The sequence below is a fragment of the Triturus cristatus genome, chromosome 3_2, assembly GCF_964204655.1.
Source record: "Triturus cristatus chromosome 3_2, aTriCri1.1, whole genome shotgun sequence".
In the NCBI taxonomy this organism is placed as follows: Eukaryota; Metazoa; Chordata; class Amphibia; order Caudata; family Salamandridae; genus Triturus; species Triturus cristatus.
In genome coordinates, this window is record NC_140584.1 from 1,093,992,922 (window position 1) to 1,094,013,250 (window position 20,329).

Consider the following 20,329-nt stretch of genomic DNA (forward strand, 5'->3'; position numbering starts at 1 on the left):
CGCTCGGCCTTTACTCTGCTGGGTAGGGTCTCCCGCCAGGCAGCAGGCCCTCGAGTCGGACGGTCCATGTGGGGTGGAAGCACTTTGCTTGAAACAACAGCCGAGGCTGGCCAAGCAGTCCATCCCTAAACAGACCGAGAGTGCCCAATCGATCAGAGTACAGCTGGGGCATCCCCTGGCAGGCCAACCTGCGCAGGGGGTATGCTGGCTTAACGTCCCTGCCTGCTCCCGGGGCAAGCAGACTCAGAGAAAAAGGATCATCGGGACGGGGCTGAGAGGCGGGTGCACAACCAGGTCCCTGGGGGCCCCGGCGGGCGTGCACGGGTGCTGCCTTCCCCTGTTTCAGCATCACCGGACCTCACGGAGGTCTAACTGAGCAAACTCGGAAAGAAAGGACCATCGGGAAGGGGCTGTGAGGCAGGTGCGTACCCGGGCCCCTGGAGACCCGGCGGGCAGGCCCGAGTGCTGCGTTCCCCATCTCAGCATCGCCAAACCTCACAGAGGTCTAACTGAGCAAACTCGGAGAAAAAGGACCTTCAGGAAGGGGCTGAGAGGCAGGTGCGTATCCGGGCCCCTGGGTGCCCCGATGGGCTGGCCCAGGTGCTGCCTCCCCCTTCTCAGCATCGCCAAACCTCACGGAGGTCTAACTGAGCAAACTCGGAGAAAAAGGACCATCGGGAAGGGGCGGAGAGGCAGGTGCATACCCGGGCCCCAGGGGGCCACAGCGTACGGGCCCGGGTGCTGCCTTCCCCCGTCTCGGGATCGCCGGACCTCACGGAGGTCTGAATGAGCAAACTCGGAGAAAAAGGACCATCGGGAAGGGGCTGAGAGGCAGGTGTGTGTACCCGGGCCCCTAGGGTCTGACTGACCCTCTCCCTTGTAATCCCGAGGGAAATTACTCCCCTTTCTTGTAATCCGTGCACACGAGGTGACAGAGGGGACACATGGCGCGAATGTACCCGACCTCCTGGAGCCCTCGCTGGGATCGTGGAGGCAAATGGACCCTCATCGGGACTTCCAGGCAAGCCCGGCCATCTGGTCACCTCATTGGAAAGCATTGCGTGCGACCAGATGGTCGAGGGGATAGGTGCGACCAGATGGCCGAAGGGATAGGCTCGACCAGATGACCGAAGGGATAGGCTCGACCAGATGGCCGAAGGGACAGGCGCGACCAGATGGCCGAGGGGAAAGGCGTGACCAGTTGGCCGGGTTCGAAAGGGAAGCCATCTGGTCACTCTGTGCCTCAACAAAAGAGTGAGGGGTCGCCGGGGCATGGGGGACCGGAGGCCCAGGGCCCCAGCTGGGCCCCAGACATGGAGGCTGCGAGGGGGACCCGACGGGCCCTCCGACCTGGGGCCTACGGACACCTTGACAAGCAGGGGAGGCCTGCACGGGACCAACAAACCCCTGTCCCGGGCCCTTGGCGGAGGACGGGGCCCAGGGCCGGAGCCCCCAACCCGGGACCCAGCGGTGCCCCTGGACCCAGCTGGGGCTCCCAGGCCCAGAGGCGCATGGGAAGCTTCCCGGGGCCCGCCGGACCCCGTCCCGGGCACCCTGCCACGCGGCAGGACCTAGGACAGAGCCCGGTGCGGGGAGGCCACTCTCCCTGGGGCCCTCAGGGGCCCGGCCGGAGCTCCTGAACCCAGCCAAGCAAAGGGAGGCTCCCCCGCCACAACGGAACCCAGTCCCGGGCCGCTAGTCCAAGAGGGGTCCCAGAGTACTCTGTCCCTAGTAATCCGGAGGAAGGCTACCCCCCTTTCTGGTAACCCGCGCGCACCGCGAAGCTCAGGGGACCCTAGGCGCGAGCGTGCCCGACCTCCTGGAGCCCTGGCTAGGATCCGGGAGGCAAATGAGCCCTCGTCGGGGTTTCCAGGCAGGCCCGGCCATCTGGTCGCCCCATTGGAAAGCATTGCGCGCGACCAGATAGCCTAGGGGAGAGGTGCGACCAGATGGCTGGGACCGAAAGGACTCCCATCTGCCCACCCGAGCCTTCACGCTAGGGTTCCCGCCTTCCCACGAAGGGCTCAGGGGCTCCGCTTCCCAGGGGCTCAGGAACCCCGTTTGGGACTCAAGCCCGGGGAAGGACCACCGGAGCTCTCGGGCCCAGACGCCCGGGGGATGATTGCCCGGGAACCATAGAGCCCGTCCCGGGCACTTTGCCTCGCCGTGGGCTGGAGGAGGGAGCACCGGACACCGGGGAGGTGTCGTCCGGGCTTCCTCACCTGGGAACCGCCATCCCCAGGAGGGGCGTCTCGGCATACCCTGCCCCTAGTAATCCGGAGGAATGCTACCCCCCTTTCTGGTAAACCGTGCAAACCGAGTGATGGAGGGGACCCTAGGCCAGGACGCACTGACCTCCTGGAGCCCTGGCTGGGATCGGGGAGGTGAATGAGCCCCCATCGGGACTTCCAGGGCAGCCCGGCCATCTGGTCGCCCAATTGGAAAGCTTTGCGCGCGACCAGATGGCCGAGGGAAAGGTGCGACCAGATGGCCGGGATCGAAAGGACTCCCATCTGCCCACCCCGAGCCTTCGCGGGAGGGCTCCCACCTGCCCTTGCAGGGCTCGGGGGCTGCAGGGCACAGGGACTGCAGGGCTCGGGGGCCTGCAGGGCTCGAGAGCTGCAGGGCTCGGGGTCTGCAGGGCTCCGGGGCTGCAGGGCTTGTATTTGTAAATGAAAGGGCTGTGATATTAACTGGGTTATTAAGTAGCCCAATCGCACCTCTAAGTAATGGAGTTGACTTTTTACCATCACTTTAAAAAATGCATCTACTATTTCCAGTATAGAGGGATAGTTTATAGGGGTGGATTTCTTAATCTCAATACCCCACTCTATAAACTACGAACTGTATTCAAGAATTTTATTTGCTATTTCATTTGTGGACTAGGTTTTAATAGTAGATTCGCGACCTGAATGTGGGTGAACTTGCTTAAATTGAATGGATAAAAGATCCGCAGACTTAATGGACGATAATTCAGGAATAATAGAGATTAGTTTTAAAATTGAACCCGATTCAAACTATCATCTGTACACCTGGATTCATATAGAGGACAGGATAATAATTTCAAAGCATTGAAAGATTGATTTTCCGGCATGACCCATGTAGAGATGACTGGGCCCTGTTCAATACCAGAGGACTGACCATCCGGCTTAAAAAACGATTCTTATATTCTTTAGAGGAAATTTATCTCTGATTAGCTACAGAATTATTTCCATTATGCACCATGGACCCAAACGTTCTCTGAATTGCACTAACATGTGTCACAGACACTACCCCATTACTTACAGTTGGTTCGATGAAAGTTTGTCAATGAGGGATCCTACTATATTAGAAGGGTCTTGAACATTATCTAAAACATGGGTACTCGCAAACATTTGGCCAGGGGCCACAAAGTACAGTCTGTTGTGTGACTGAGGGCCGCACTGATGCCAGAAGGGTGGCAGAAAAGGGTCCGGGAATGTGTAAGAAGTTCTAAAAAAAATGTTGAATAAACAGGCAATCATTTATTTGCAGATTAATAAATGCTTGTCTGCTTAGTTAACATTTTTTTCTGAATATTATTGCTCAAGACCTAAGCAGCAGCTTGCGCTGCTGTTCACCAGGTGGGCGCATGTAAAGGTCAAGAGGGCCACAAGCAGCTGAGTACCACTGATCTAAAATATAACAACACGTGCACTTTATTAGTTGGTTGTTAACATCAGATTGGGCTCTTACCACCAAATTTGTCAGATTGTGCAGTTTGTTGCCTATCCCAGCCACAAACAAGGCTAGAGTGTTTAATAACTTCACCTGGATTTTAAGTCTATCTGAGTGGAAGTTTACCGCTGTTGTTATTGCATCCAATGTCCCCAACAAATGTTGCCATACTCCAGCATCCGATGGGTTTGATGTTTTGGGGATCTTACTACCACTGACGTGGGTACATCATATTGATCCAGGAACGAGAGGCCAGCACAATTTAATCAGTAATCTATTTGAACAACCGTCATAGGACCCTGGCCTGACTCCCTTTGGTTAATTATTTGGGGTATTAAGATTGATTGTGAATCAAAATATTTACCAATATTCTTCGGTACAAAGCTAAAAGGAACAATACCCGGTTAATTGACTCTCCTGAACTCAGATTTCAATGGTAGCTGTCATGATCCTTTAAATTCTCAATAGTCAGGGGTGACTTAGATACACTTTCATTTGATTGGATGTCACAGTCACTAGAAACACTAATCTGGTTTGCCCTGACCTGTGCTGCATCAGGCACCTTAGATGGACAGGTCTGCTGAACAGGTATCGCTGAGTAGTCCAGAAGATGCATTTGAGGGGTACAAAACGAACCACTGGAATAAAAAAGAAACACGGTACCCCTGTAATTAAGTTTCATATAGTACCTATTTCCTAACCCCATATGGGGCACTATTACCGTACATAGCACTAATAATGAGCCTAACAAACTCGAAAAGCTTTTGCCTGGACTCAAAGTTTATTATATCCCAATTACTTTGCATTGTGTTGTTACTTCTGACCCCACCAGCACATCTCCCTTCGGTAGCTTAGCCTTGAGCTTGGCCAACCTGCCAAAGGGCTTCACATTGCATCTTGAGGGTTATGGAAGGCGGGTAGTGCTTTAAGCTTTTACCGCTTCATCTGCCTCTTGCAGTAGCGACTTCCTCGCTTGGACTCTGGCATTACTAAGATTTAAAATGATCTTTCAGTCCTTTCTTCCCTCTTATGATTTCAGATCATTTCAGCATCTGTTGTGCAAGTGCTACGAATATTTGTTCGCTTTTTTCATTAATTCTTTCTTGGAAGGACCTGGTGGGTAAAAGTACAGACCTGAGCTCATTTTAAATCGATGCACTATATGTACCTTATCAATGGAATCCCTAAAGAGGAGCACCTCAAAGCGGCCACTAAATGAGCGCCAGTTGAACACGTCATAGCGGTGTTGGTCCTACCGTGTGTGAGCACTTTCGGAAACACTGCACAAACATCCGGTGTGAAATACAGCACACCATTCAAACAAAGCACTGCCTGAGAAGCAGCAGTGTAGAAGGGGGTTCAAGGGCCTACTGCCAGATGTTTCACAGCCTTTCCAATGAGCATCTTCACTGCTTCAGGGCAGCGCTTGTTCCAAAGCCCAAATTGAGTACACAAGAGATTGATATTGCATTACTGAGCCCACAGGAACGGTGTCATTGTCTGCAATCCCAAGCTGTCCAGCAGTTGTAAGATCATAGTTGTAGATCCCACTCTTACAAACACCACTGAGGAGCGCAAGAGCCTCTGTTTGACTCCACACATGGTGGACCACAGGATCAACAAATCTGTCATTAAAAAAGAGGAAACTTGGACCAAAAGTGCACCTGCAGGGTGTGATGAGTTGTGATGAGTTGTTCTTCACCCTAATGTCTTTCATATCTGAGTGATCTAAAGTCACTGTTTTCCTGTGCGTTGCACATTTATTTCACATGGGTTTTCATTGGATTGGTCCAGTGTTTCCCTTAAAAGCTCCTGTCTAGAGAGAAGAGGACACAGTAAAGAGGGTATAATCCCCACCATCATATGGTACCCTATTCAGACTACCCATCAACAAAATAAATAAGCTAAGAAAAATGAAGACAAGAGTACTCCAAAGTGTGCCCGATTGTATCCCTGTTCTGTAGCATATCACAAATCCTAGGCAGACCTATTACTGTCGATACGAAATATATATTTAGAGTTGACTTTGTATCAGCCCCTTGCTCATAAGTGAATAGCTTTGTTATCTGTCTCACTTCTCTGTCCCTGCTTCAATAGCTTGTGTCACTGTTCTGGTGTTTCTCCCGCCCAGGAGTATTTCAGTCTGTGTTTTGAATGGATTGCGTATCCTTCCACTGCTGATGACAGACCTTGCTCGCTGTGCAAGGGAGGGACTATTTTCTCTCCCTCTTTCTCCACCCTTACCCCACATCACCAAGCATCCTCTTGCCTCTAGCCCCTTGTTAATTTTTTTACTTCATATTTATTTGCCATACGCTTCCCTATCGGCTGCCGTCATTTTTAAAAGGTTTTTTGATCATTCCAACATGTCTATCCTTGCATTTGAATACATTTCAATTATTATTTGTACAAATTCCATTCAAAGATGGCCACCATGGATGTTTTGCACAGGGGAAACAACCTTTACAACACAACCATTACATCGCACTACATTTACAACGCAGTCATTACATCGCAACATCCTTTACAACGCATCCAGTACATTGCATGTCACTACAACGCATGACACTACATCGCATGTCACTACAACGCAGGCATTACATCGCATGTCATTACAATGCATACCATTACAACGCATAGTACCCCTACACTATCCAACACTTACCCTACTGTTGCACCCTCTGGTGTTAGAATAGTAATTTTTACCCCTACACTATCCAACACTTACCCTACTGTTGCACCCCCTGGAGTAAGAAAAGCAATTTTTACCCCTACACTGTCCAACACTTACCCTAATGTTTCACCCCCTGGAGTTAGAATAGTATTTTTTACCCCTACACTATCCAACACTTACCTTAAATGCAATGTAATGCTATGCGTTGTAATGGCATGCGTTGTAAATGTATAATGCGATGTAATGGATTGCGTTGTAAATGTAGTTTTAAAAAATTCGTTGTAGTGGTATGCGATGTAAATGTATGTGTTGTAAAGGATGTTGCGATGTAAAAACTGCGTTGTAAAGGCATGCGTTGTTAATGTATGCGTTGTAACGTCATACATTCTTTGCACAGTCATGGCGGCCATCTAGGATAAAACAAAAGCATTGGCAAAGTTAATTTGTTTCCTGGCCGAGCCCTTTTGGCTTTGCTAATGCTTGTTACCTTTTTAATATACTTTCAAGTTGTTAAAAGAGGTCTATTTATAGGTCTTAATGCATGTTTCTTGTTTCCAGGCAAAGTAGAATGTTAGCTATGACCAGATTCTGTTTTGACTTATTTGTTCGCCAGGGGCTGTAACTTGAATAAATAGTTGTTTCCTACCTGAGGGCCCCATCATGAACCTAAAAACCTCACAGTGGCTACTGTGCTTGTGTGGAAACTACGCAGGCCTATGGCTCTACGACTTCTCTAGACAACGGCATCAAAGATATTAGTTGCTAGTAACCTGGAGCTGAGAGTTGCTAAATTGATGCTCCAGGCCTTAGTTCTAGTGGAGATAAAAGTCTGTTTAAATGCCAACCAATAACGTGAAATCTGTGTATAGAATTTACCGATTTTGGGGGCATATTATCAAGACAGGTGATAAAATTATCGCCGCCTTAGCGGCAGAAAACTACCGCTAAAACGGCGATAATGGGCTTGATAATATGCTCTATCGAATTCCAATTGAAGCTCAGGTTAGACGCCCTTCACATCTAACATGGGCTTCAATTGGAATTCCATAGAGCATATTATCAAGCCCATTATCGCCGTTTTAGCGGCCGTTTTCTGCCGCTAAAGCGGCGATCATTTTATCGCCTGTCTTGATAATATGCCCCGTAGTATTGTAGTGTACAAATCAAAACAGACAAGAACCTATCCTCTGGAAGAAAGTTATTTACCTGTAACATTTATTCTGTAATGTGTGTATCCATCATGTTTTTTAAAGGAAGGTGTATTTTGCACATTTTCTGTATCCTCCATGTGTCCACCTTATCCACCATCTTCTGTCCGTGGCATAGAATTTACCGATAAGCCACAAATCACATGTAGGTTTGAGTCTGGAGTAGGTAATGTAAAATTACATCAGGATCTACACGACCAAAAAGACAGGTGACAATGTTTCTCTTATTAGCCAACTGTGCTGCAAATGCTGTGGAAGTTTTTAGCTCAGTCTGAATATTACATTGAGTATTCGAATGAAAAGATGTAAATTGGTACAGCTAAAAATAGCTTTTCCCACCATTCTTATCGCTTCTTTTATTTTCTGTTGATATGATATTCTCTTTTGAAGTTTTTTATATCAGAGGTTCCTTATTTTTCCAATGCCGAGCCAAATGTTTTTCCATCACACGAAGAATAAAACAAACTATGGATAAAAATGAACGTGTGTTTATAGAACTGCACCTTGTCACTAATTGATAATTTGATCTCCTCTGTAGGTTTTGCTTACACTTAAACCTGGGTCCTATGGGTGAATGATTTGCTTAGTACTATTGTACCAGTCTGACATTGAGAGTACATCCGAGGGTTCGCATATGCACACTCAGTTGTATATACAAACATATAAATTGATACTTTGTTCACCATTAACACTGTATGTGCTTTATTTGTTTTATTTGTTTATTTTTGCTCAAGAACTTTGTTTTAGATTAAATATAAATATAAATCTGTATATGTATTTTATTGTGGGTACTTATAGAGCATAGTCTAGCCACGGTGGACAGCAAAGGACATTACATGGTGTAGGGAACAGATGCATGGCTAGACTTGCATAAGCAACGGGGAACAAATTAAATATTCATAGTCGTACTACAAAAAACGGAAGCATAGGATGATGTCGGCATGGTGGGACAGCTGCCATTCAAAGTATTAGTCCATATGCAGGCGCTTGCCCAAAAGGTTCTACTTGGAGGCGGGGAGATGACCACTGGGGTTCAGAAGTTCTCCCCGCTGGCATGAAGAGCTACAACAAGTATTTTCATAATTTAGGAGGAGTAATAATTTTTCTTTGTTTTCCCCTCACTTCTTCATAGCTGGTTGCAAATGGATCTGCATCCCAGCCATTATATACTCCGTCCACGTAGCGACGATCATTCTGCCTATCAATGCGCATGTTTTGTTCGCGGATTCTCGTCTGTCCTCACATACATAACCTATGACCCAAAATGAGTGCTTGACTGTTGTGTCATTTTATGCCCCATACTTGCTGATTCCACTGCTGCTGCTGAACACCATGCTTTACAACCCAAAATATGTGCAGGAGGAAAAAAAGAAAAGGAAGTAAAGATGGCTGCTGTCGTAGGCGTTTGAGGGGGGATGGGAGGTGTACTAAGATGAAGGGTTCATGCCAAATACAGCAATAATATTTCTGTCATTGGTGATTTTGTGGTACCCACAACATACTGAACTCTCATAATGACCTTGCACAGCCTTTACCCTTGTCAACTATTTGTATGTAAATTTATCAAAGTCTGCAAATTGTTCGTGGAACATCTGTGTCTCTCAAACTGCTCTTACTGCACCTTTATACTAGGCCTGGGCTAAATTTCCGTTCCGCTCGCGGAAATTGCAATAATTTGACATTTTCGCGTTCCGCGGAGAGCGCGAAAATGTCAAAATTTCCGCATTTCGCAGCTTAGCGATAATTTGTTTCTTGCTCGCGCTGTAAAATAATACATTCTCGCGTGCGCGCGATCGCCTTACCTGAATCCCCGCGTTCGCCGACAAGTTTTCCCGATCCGGTCGCGTTCTCCACGAGATGTTGGATTGTTGGTAGCCATTTGCGCTGTCTCGCGACAGTTCGCGCCCGCAGTAATGTCATTGGTCGCGCGATCACGTCTTTCTTCTCGCGATCATGCACCGCGAGAAGAGTGAAAACAAGATGGCCGCGCCCGCGAGCAACCGCATGGGTAAGTTGGCGAGCCGCGACCACGCAGAAAATACAGCGAACGGGCGGGGAAAAAACTTCCGCATCTTCGCGATATTTCCGCGTGTTTGCGGAGATTTTTAACATTTTCGCGATAATTTGCGAAAGTCACTTTCGCAAATTCCGCCCACCCCTGCTTTATACACCACGTACCACTTTTTGCTGGAGTACATAATGAACGCCCCCTGCACAGTGGCTGGAGGGATTCCAAAGCTGAAGATTTCGGAAGCTGGTGGAAAAACAAGTAACTCTTTCCAGTTGTTTGAAAATGCAAGTTCCTGGGTTGTTGCCTGTATGTTGGACCAGACTTTAGATTCAGTGCTGTGTACCTTGTGAATTTGGGTCAAAAGTTCAAAATAATTAGTTAGAATTACTTTTAGTTTGAAACGTTTAGTGAGACAGTATTAGCTGAAGGTTGCTAACCGTCTGTGTATTTGACTTTTAGTTTGAAATCCTTTTTTCAAATATTAATGATACATTTTCTGTGACAGTCTCTGTTTAGCTACAACTTTCAACCTTGTAATGACCTCAGGTAGGCCAGTCACTATTCTAATTTCAATCAGCTATTTAAGTTGCTAAATCTAAATTGAGTTCATGAAGTACTTTGGTAATGCCAAAGTTTAAGGGGCAGATTTACAAGCCCCTTGCGCCACTTTTGCGTCACTTGTAACATGGGAAAAGTGACGCAAAAGTGGCGCAAGGGGCTTGTAAATCTGCCCCTAAATTTCTACTAAATGTGTTTCAAGTCCAGAATGTACCAGTGTTTTAACTAAATGTTGATACACTTTAGCTTAATACCATACATTGCCAGCGTGAAAGGGGATTGTGAGATGCTCTAAATTATTAACCAAACTTCAAATCTTACATTTCGCAAATTCCTCTTCTAACCTCCTCCAAAGTGTTCTTATGCTTCATTGTCCCATGTAGGCTTGAATGTGAATAATGCAAAGCTGTACCTTTCTTTTGGTCATCCCTTTGATATAATTTTTTTCATGTAGACTAACATTACATTTCTTTAATAAAATCATGTTTTTCTTAAGGATCTTTTATAAAGAAAACCTCTGATGGTGTATTTTTCTTTGTTTTAATGTGTATTGTCTGAAAATCATGATTAAAGTTTATACTGCATTGCATTCAATTAAAGCATCCTATTTTGAATAAACAAGGGTCAGTTCCTTCTTCAGTGTTATTTTCTCTCAGATTCACCTCTTTAGGTAACATGTGTTGTCGATCTTTAGCTGGATAGACACTGCTTTCTAGTGCACCGAGATGGGTGTTTAGAGCTTTTCATTCTGTCGCAGTAGTGACCATGTGTTGTGTTCCTTCAGAATGTTTCCTTGTTGCCATGTAACTTACTTTAGAATGTGGAAAGAAGCTTGGGTGAAGAATGTAAGCAACTTGTCAGGTGACAGTTGCAGGTCTTGGATGCTGGATGGGGTCATTTATCCTGTAACCTGCTACATGAATAAAGTTATACTTTTCCTCACGCTACGCTACAAGTTCCTTCTTTTACATTTGGCGACGTGGGTGGGATTACTGACGGGTGCAACAAGGCCCCAACACATCGAGCCTACCTTCAAGCATTCCGCAACACCGTTGCTCAATCCTAGAAAATGCTCCACAGCTACTGAAATGCTCTTGCTCAGACAACAACTCCAGAAGACCTTGGCAAAGTCTGCAAGACCCTGGGGGTGAGAGCCCCCCATTTTGTTGACATATCTGACCGCAGATACATTGTCAATGTGTAACATCACAGAACACTTCATTTAGTCTTTGGTAAAGAATCGCACTGCAAATGACATTTTTTAAAAAAATGCAAATCTCCTTTATTTCCAGCTCACAGCTACAACAATTGCAGAACTTCAATAACATTGTAATAGGCTGTAAAGTCCCCCCACATGCAGTGCTCTCCCTTCTTTGGCAATGCCGGCTGGCTTTCGCTTGCCGTGATTCACCTGCCTGCTGAACGGAGCGAGGGTTCCTCGGCCCTTTTCATCATTCAGTGAAGTTCAGCACGCTGTGTCTCTTGTTTGGCGACTCTCCTCCTCCATTGTTTCTGATCTGGAGAGAATCTGGGATCGAGTGAGGCTCGGATCTCATTCCTGTTGGTTGTGGTAAGGCTGAGCCTCTCCCGCTCATCTTGGAAAAAGTGAGTACTGTTTGGGTCATTTATTTTGGGGGTTTGTGCCGAAGTTTGAGGGAAGAGACAGATTGGGCAACGCGCACGCACTACGTTGCATGAGCCTGTGCGCTCAAGCCCCGCTGTCCCCGTGACAGTGCGTGAGGTCGGATAATCCTTACTATCCCAGACATCCCCGCTGTCCTCGCGACGCTGCGCGAGGTCAGGCACGGAGAAGCCTCTCTTTCCCAGACATTCGGCTTCCTTGCGTGCATGCGCATGCATATGTGAATTGTCCGCGTGAGTGAAGTAAACCGATAGGCTTCACTCACGCGCAACGGGGGAGCATTTGAACAATTTGCTCGCTTTCGTGTCCATCTTGGTGCAGTACCTCGCTGATGCGCACAGGTTTACTCATGATTTATGCGCATCACTGTTGGTGTCTTTTATTGGTGAAACTTCGCTGATACGCACAGCTTTACTCATATTTTATGCGCATCACCGTTGATGTCTTTTATTGGTCCAACTTCGCTGATGCGCACAGCATGGCTTAGGTTTTAAGCGCATCACCGTTGATATCCATCTTTGTGTGCTACAATTTTGCTGATGTGCACAGGTGTGTACTACAACTTCACTGACGCGCACAGCTTTCAACACAATTCTTGCGTGTCCATCTTTTATAAGTACAACTTTGCTGAAGTGCACAGCTTTCCTCAGTATTCTTGCACAACTTCTATGTTTGTGTCTACATCGCTGCTGCGCACAGCCTTATTTATTATTCATGCGTTTTTTCTCTAATTGACATTAACGTTCTTTTCTCCTGCGTATCATTATTGTTGATGTTCTCATCATTTATGTGCACTGTGTTCATCTTAGTTAAAAGATTATCACTTAAAAGTTTTGTAAGTGCACTTCTTGTAACTTCTTTAAGCTTAACTTATTGTCTTGCACCACTGAGTGTTTGCAAAACTTTAGGGGTAACAAATTGAGCAAGATTGTGGTCCATTATACATTGTTCTGATTTACATTTTATAGGAGTAAGTTTCTTCATTGCAGAAATTACTTTATTCCCTAAACATGCAGAATGTACCTGCTCCCACGTTTTTTTATCCTCGCCTGGCGAACCTATTCTTTCTTGGTTAAAATGGAAAAAGGTGTTCACACATTATGCACGTGTTTGCGGAACATCACTTAGTGCGGAAAGGAAAACCTCCTTATTAATGCATTGTTTGGGCGCAGAAGGTCAAGAGGTTTTTGAACATCAGCCTGATCTTCCGGATAATGAATCTAACAGCCTTAATGAGTTTGAGATTGCCATTAAAAAATTGGATTCACATTATTCACAGTTCTTGAAAGGTATCACTTTGGTAGACGCCTGCAAAAAAGAGAGGAATCAGTTGAACAATTTATTACAGAACTACGCAAGTTAACCTCAACGTGCAATTTTGATGCTTCATTGGAAGAACGTCTTAGAGACCAGTTGATGTTGGGTTGTAGTATTGATAAAGCTAGAGATAGTTTGTGGCAGAAAGACAATCCCTCATTGCACGAAGTAGTTACTATAGCAAAAACGTATGGACATTCTAGAGTATGTTTAGAAACTATACAGAAGGGTGATTCATTGGATAAAGCCCAGGGTTCAGTTATGAAGGTGGACAAAGACAAAGTAAAAAACAAGTATGAAGGAGTAACTGGCAAGATTTTGAATAAGTCCGAGTTTCAACTGAGTACTTCAAAGAGTTTCCAACTTAGGGGCATATCAACAACAACCGGCGATAATTATCGCTCAGCGCTCTTAGCGTGAGGATAATTATCGCCGGCTAGCGTGAATTTTTATCGCTTAGATAGCGTGCTATTAGCAACGCTTATCTCAATAGCGATAAAAATCTACACGCTAACAGGCTAACGTGAGATTATCGCTGGAAACCCAGCGATAATCACACGTTACCTTGTTGATAGGGACAGGCAAACTTAGCCATGATATCCTCCTTCCATAGGATATCATGGCTAAGTCTGAAAATTAGCAGACGTAAAAAAGCAGCGTTAACCGCGGTTAGCGCTGCTTTTTTTGTCTCTAACAGGGTTAGCGACATTCTTGATAATAGGAGAAATGTCGCTTGTAGGTTAGAAGCTAGGTACACCAAAGGAGAAAACCTAGTTATGAATAGGTACAAATTCTATGTCTGTGTAGGGTTTTTAGTAAAGACAGGAAGATTGGCGCTGAGGCTATTTTGCGTAGTGTCTACTGTGTTCAGAGTATACACGGTGCTACCAGGTCGGGGGAAATACCCTGTAACCCCCGTGAAAGTGTGAGTTGAGAACCCACACGTATAATGAGAATGCAGTCCTGGGCACATGTAATGGGGTTATAACAATGGTTGTGATGTCTTGCTTTATACGAATGTCTGTGGTCAACACCAGTCTGTTATTCAAACGTTTTTAATATTTTGATAGAACAAAAACAAACAACCAGCCGACACGTGTTTCGTCACATAGGGGATGTAAACCCTTGACTTCTACAGGGCTGGGGAAGATACAAAACATTGAATGAACTAATGAAAATCATGAAGTGGTTGTTACCAAACCGGGAGTAACACAACAACAGGGGAAAGAAATTCACCATTTAGCACGTGGAAACCCTAGGGAGGAAAGTGAATAGACAAATATAAAAGTTGACTTTCGCTATGGAGACAGATCCCGTGGCATGAGAATCGTGACTGCGCATGGAACAGTACAAAAGAAACATTGTGGGATAAACATGTGGAACAATACTGACAAGTGGTGAGTGTTGGCGTTAAGGTGACATTAACTTGGTCGATTCATGTATTCAAGCAAGACACCTGGTATTGGTATTGAAAAGAAGAGGAAAGGCTTCTGAGTGTTGTAACTACTCAAATACCCGCTGCGTGGGGGGGACGAATATTATAAGAACAAACATAATGGGGAGGAGACAAATAATGTACTGTGGCTCAAACGAGGTGATTAAAGCACATGAGCCCAGTGAGAAGAGGCTACCAAAATATCACTTAAATCGGCATGCAAGTTGCGTCAATGAGCACCAGGCCCTGACGGTGGTGGGAGGTGAAGGACAATACCTGTGTGGCGATACAGGAGATATTGCGATGTCTTAAGAGAGGGGAAGAGGAAATCGCAATAATGAGGAGGATGAACGGAGAGGAACGGACAAATCAACACATGATGCGTGGAGAAAATACTAGTAAACAGGCTCACCGCGAGGCTGGTGATAATTCCAACCAGGCAGTGGGGGTTCAATGCGGACCAAGTGGGGGTCCACTTCTCAGCTTCTTGTAGTAGAGGGAGGAGGCCCAATGTGACTGGCACCTCCGAATTGTTGAGTAGCAAGGGCGGTGTGGCCACTAAGTGCACATAGTCCTAAGTATGGAGATCGGGAGAAAAATAAAAGTTGTACGATGCCTCCTGGAGTTCAGGGAAAAGTGTGACTGAGGGCACAGATCGCTTACCTCAATGGGAGTATGGACCGGCCTGAAGCGATGTGTAGACGCGACGGTTGAGGAAACAAGTATATTGAACTGTAGGGAATGGGGTCAAAGTTACGGGAGGAATATCAAAATGACAAGTACTGATTGAGGAAAGTGGGGTGAGTTCTTACCCGTAGGCAATGAGTTCAGGGTGGTCCAGTGTCTCTGGGAGGTTAATAAGGCGGGTGCGCCGTTATCACGAAGTTGTCTGGGGAGAGAAAGTTGTCCGACGAGGTAGGACTGCAAAAGAAGACGCGAGCCGGCAAGCGGGTTGGAAAGCCAGCAGAGCTTACCTCAATTCTGTCTGGAGGCCTGGGGAGAGACGCTGGTCCCGTCTTGTTCTCCGGATGCGGAAGACGACGGAAGTAATAATGTGGTATTTAAGCTTGCGTGGTGAGCAACACTAGTGCGTTACTGGCCTAATCTAGATTTGCCGGAAATGACGTGAAGGGCAAATCGGAAGTGTATTCTGAAAACAAGGTAGGACTAGAATTCCGGGTAGCACATAATCCTGTGCTAATGGGCTGAAGCTGACAACGGCACATCTGTGTTACATGTCATCTGTATTAAAGCCACTTGACAGGTTGTTTTCAAAAGCCTATTTTATCAACAACAACACCACCACGAATACCACCGCCACCAACAATACTACCACCTCCACCAATACAACCTCCACCAATACCACAACCAACAATACCACCACCACAGCCAATACCACCACCACCAATACCACCACCATTGCCAATACCACCACCACCAATACCACCACCATCAACACCTCGAATACCACCAGCAATACCACTACCACCACCAATACAACCACCACCACCATCAATACCACCACCTCCACCACCACCAATACCACCACCAATACCACCACCACCAATAACATTACCGCCAACACCAATACACCACCAGTACCAACACCAATACCACCACCACCACCAATACCACCACCACAAATATCACCACCACCAATACCCCAACCACTACCACAACCAACACCAACAATACCACTACCACCACCAATACCACAACCACCAATACCACCAACACCACCAATACCACCACCAACAATACCACCACCACCCATACAACCAACACCACCACCAATACCACCACCTCCACCATTAACACCACCACCAATACCACCACCACCAGTAATGCCACCACCAATACCACCACCAACACCACCACCAATACCACCACCAATACCACCACCAATACCACCACCAATACCACCACTAATACCACCAACAAAATCATTACCACCACCAATACTACCACCAATACCACCACCACCAAAATCACCACTAATACCACCACCACTAACACCACCAAATCCACAACTACCAATATCATCACCAACAATACCACCACCAACAATACCACCACCACCAATACCACCACCACCAATACCACCACCACCGCCAATACCACCACCGCCAATACCACCAATTCCACCACCACCAATACCAACACCACCACCAATACCACCACCACCAATACCACCACCAAAGCCACCACTACGAATACCATCACCAACAATACCACCACCATCAATACCACTACCACCACCAATACCAACACCACTGCCAATACCACCAATTCCACCAATTCCACCACCACCAATACCACCACCAATACAACCACCACCACCATCAATACCACCACTTCCACCACCACCAATACCACCACCACCAGTACCACCACTACCAACCAATACCACCACCAATACCACCACCACCAATACCACCACCACCAATACCACCAACACAACCACCAATACCACCCCCACTAATACCTTAACCACCAATACCAGCACCGCCACCAATACTACCACCAATACCACCACCACCAATGTCACCACCACCAATACCACCACCACCAATGCCACCAATGCTACTACCACCACCAATACCAACACCACCGCCAATACCACCAATTCCACCACCACCAATACCACCACCACCACCAATACAACCACCACCACCATCAATACCACCACTTCCACCATCACCAATACCACCACCACCAGTACCACCACCACCAACCAATACCACCACCAATACCACCACCAGCAATACCACCACCACCAATACCACCCCCACTAATACCTTAACCACCAATACCAGCACCGCCACCAATACTACCACCAATACCACCACCACCAATATCACCACCACCAATACCACCACCACCAATGCCACCAATGCCACCACTACCAGCACCAATACCAGCACCAATACCACCACCACCACTAATGCCACCACCAACACCACCACCAATACCACCACCACTACCAATACCACAGCCACCAATACCACCACCACCACCAGTGCCACCACCAATGCTACTACCAATATCACCACCACCAATACCACCACCAACACCACCAATACCACCACCAATATACCACCACCAATACCACCACCCCCACCCATACCACCAATACCACCATTACCACCACCACCAACACCACCAATACCACTACCACCACCAATACAACCACCACCATCAATACCACCACCAATACCACCACCACCAATGCCACCACCAATACCACCACCACCATTACCACCACCACCACTAATACCACCACCATCACCACCACCAATACCACCACCACCATCACCAATACCACCACCACCAATACCACCACCACCAATATCACCACCAGCACCAATACCACTACTACCAATACCACCACCACCAATATCACCACCACCAAAACCAACATCACCAATACCACTACTACCAATACCACCACCACCAATACCACCACCACTAACACCACCAATACGAGGGAGACATAGACATTCAGGCACTGACAGAAACATGGCTGAGCAACACATCTGTTCCAGACATTATTGCCACCCTCCCAGATGACTTTGACGCCTTCTGGCATAATAGACAAGAAGAAACAAGAGGCGGTGGAGTAGCTATTATCTTTAACAAATGGCTAACAGTCACTAAGATAATGGCAGAGAGCTTAGGAAACGCAGATTTGCTGGCGGTTAAACTCTTGAAATCTTCATACCTCTTACTCATGGTTGCCTACCGCCCGCCTAGAGCATCTTCTAGCTTTAATGATCTCTTCCTAGAGGTTATCACGGACCTCCGCTCAAGGTACAAATGACTCCTAGTGGTGGGCGATTTTAACTACCACTGGGATAAAATACCAAAAGACCCTCCCGCTAGCCAATTGGAGTCAATGATGAGCTCGATGGAGCTTCATCAATTGGTTAAAGGCCCTACCCATCTCAAAGGTCATACTCTAGACCTCATTTGGACCTCGCAACCACGGGCAAGCATAGTGGACATCAGCCCCTGCGTCTGGTCCGACCACTCGCTAGTTAGCTGTTGGGTCCCGACTGGTAACCCACTGCCACAAACTCCCCCAGAATGGAGGAAATTGAGGTGCTGGAACAAAATCGAGCCATAGAAATTAGTGCACACTCTAATTAGGCTCTCAACCCCAAAACCTAAACATAAACAAGGAAACCCTGACCAAGAGTGCGAAGCACTCGTGGACACTCTGTGTAAAGCCCTAGATCAAGTTGCGCCAGAGCCAAGGGGAAGGGAGCCCCCTGGTTTAATGAGACTCTGAGAGAAATGAAACAAAGCCTCCACCTCACTGAGAGGCATTGGCGCAAAATCTATGACACAACTAAACTAGCAATATATAAAAACGTGCTCACCTCTTATAAAAAAGCCATCCTAACTAGGAAAGGCGAATATTATGAGGCAAGAATTATGGAGGCGACAAACAAACAAAAAGAAACGTTCCGAATACTAAAAAAACTTAGCTACAAAACTGAATCTAAATCAGCAAGCGCGGCCATAGACTGCAATGCTTTCCAGTCCTTCTTTTCTCAAAAAATTAGGGACATCCTCTCAGAGATCGATAATACCCCTATCCTCCAGAGCCCCCCAGTGCAGCATCAGGCCTCTTCCCAGCCCCGGAAGCTACTCACAAACTTCCCCTACCTGGACTCAGCCACCCTAACCTCACTAATGAACCGCACCAAATCAGGCTCACCCGCCGATCCCTGCCCCCGAGGATCTTTCGAATGGCTCTCCCAGGGATGGAAAGCCAGATCCTCAAGGTATTAAACCACTCCCTGGAGACGGGCTACTTACCATCCAACCTGAAAGAGGCCAGAGTAACCCCCTGCTAAAAAAACCAGGAGCCGATGACACCAATCTAAAGAACTATAGGCCTATCTCCCAACTGCCATTTTTAGCAAAGGTCATTGAGCAACACGTTCTGAAAACACTTTCGGCCTTCCTGGAGGACAACCAGCTACTCCAAACACAACAGGCGAGCTTTCGAGCCCACCACAGCACGGAACTGGTGATGCTATCTGTACTCGATGACCTTAGAATTATGGCAACAACAAAATTCTGAGTGCCCTGATTTTATTGGACCTATCAGCGGCATTCGATGCGATCAACCATAAACAACTACTGACCCGTATCTCGAACTTGGGCATAGTCGGGGAGGCATACAAATGGCTTGAATCATTTTTGTCAGGTAGGTCACAGAGGACGCAGCTAGAGGAGCAGGTATCGGATAGGGGCTTTCTCACCTGTGGTGTCCCTCAGGGCTCTGCACTGTACCCGCTCCTCTTTAATATATACCTACAGCCCCTGGTAGCAGCCCTAGCCCGCATGGAATGCCACATCTTCAACTATGCGGCTGACACTCAACTCATCCTTAGGATTGACAACTCTACCCACTCCCAGGAGCGGGCACAAAACATCCTAAGATTTATAGTGAATTGGATGACGACAAACTCACTAAAAATCAATCCAGATAAAACTGAAATCGTGGTGACTTCAACAAAAAACAGCCCTTGGAACGATCTCTTCTGGCCCCAAGACTTAGGTAACACCCCCACACCAGCACCAGTTGTGAAAAGTTTGGGCATTAAAATAGACCCCCAACTATCCATGGCTAACCAAGTCACCACAGTGGCCGGAACCTGTATAGGACTTATGAGACTGCTGCGGAAGCTCGTCCCTATCCTTTCAACATTATCCCGTCAGATGATCGTATCAGCCACAATTGTCTCCCGCATGGACTACGGGAATGCCCTTTACA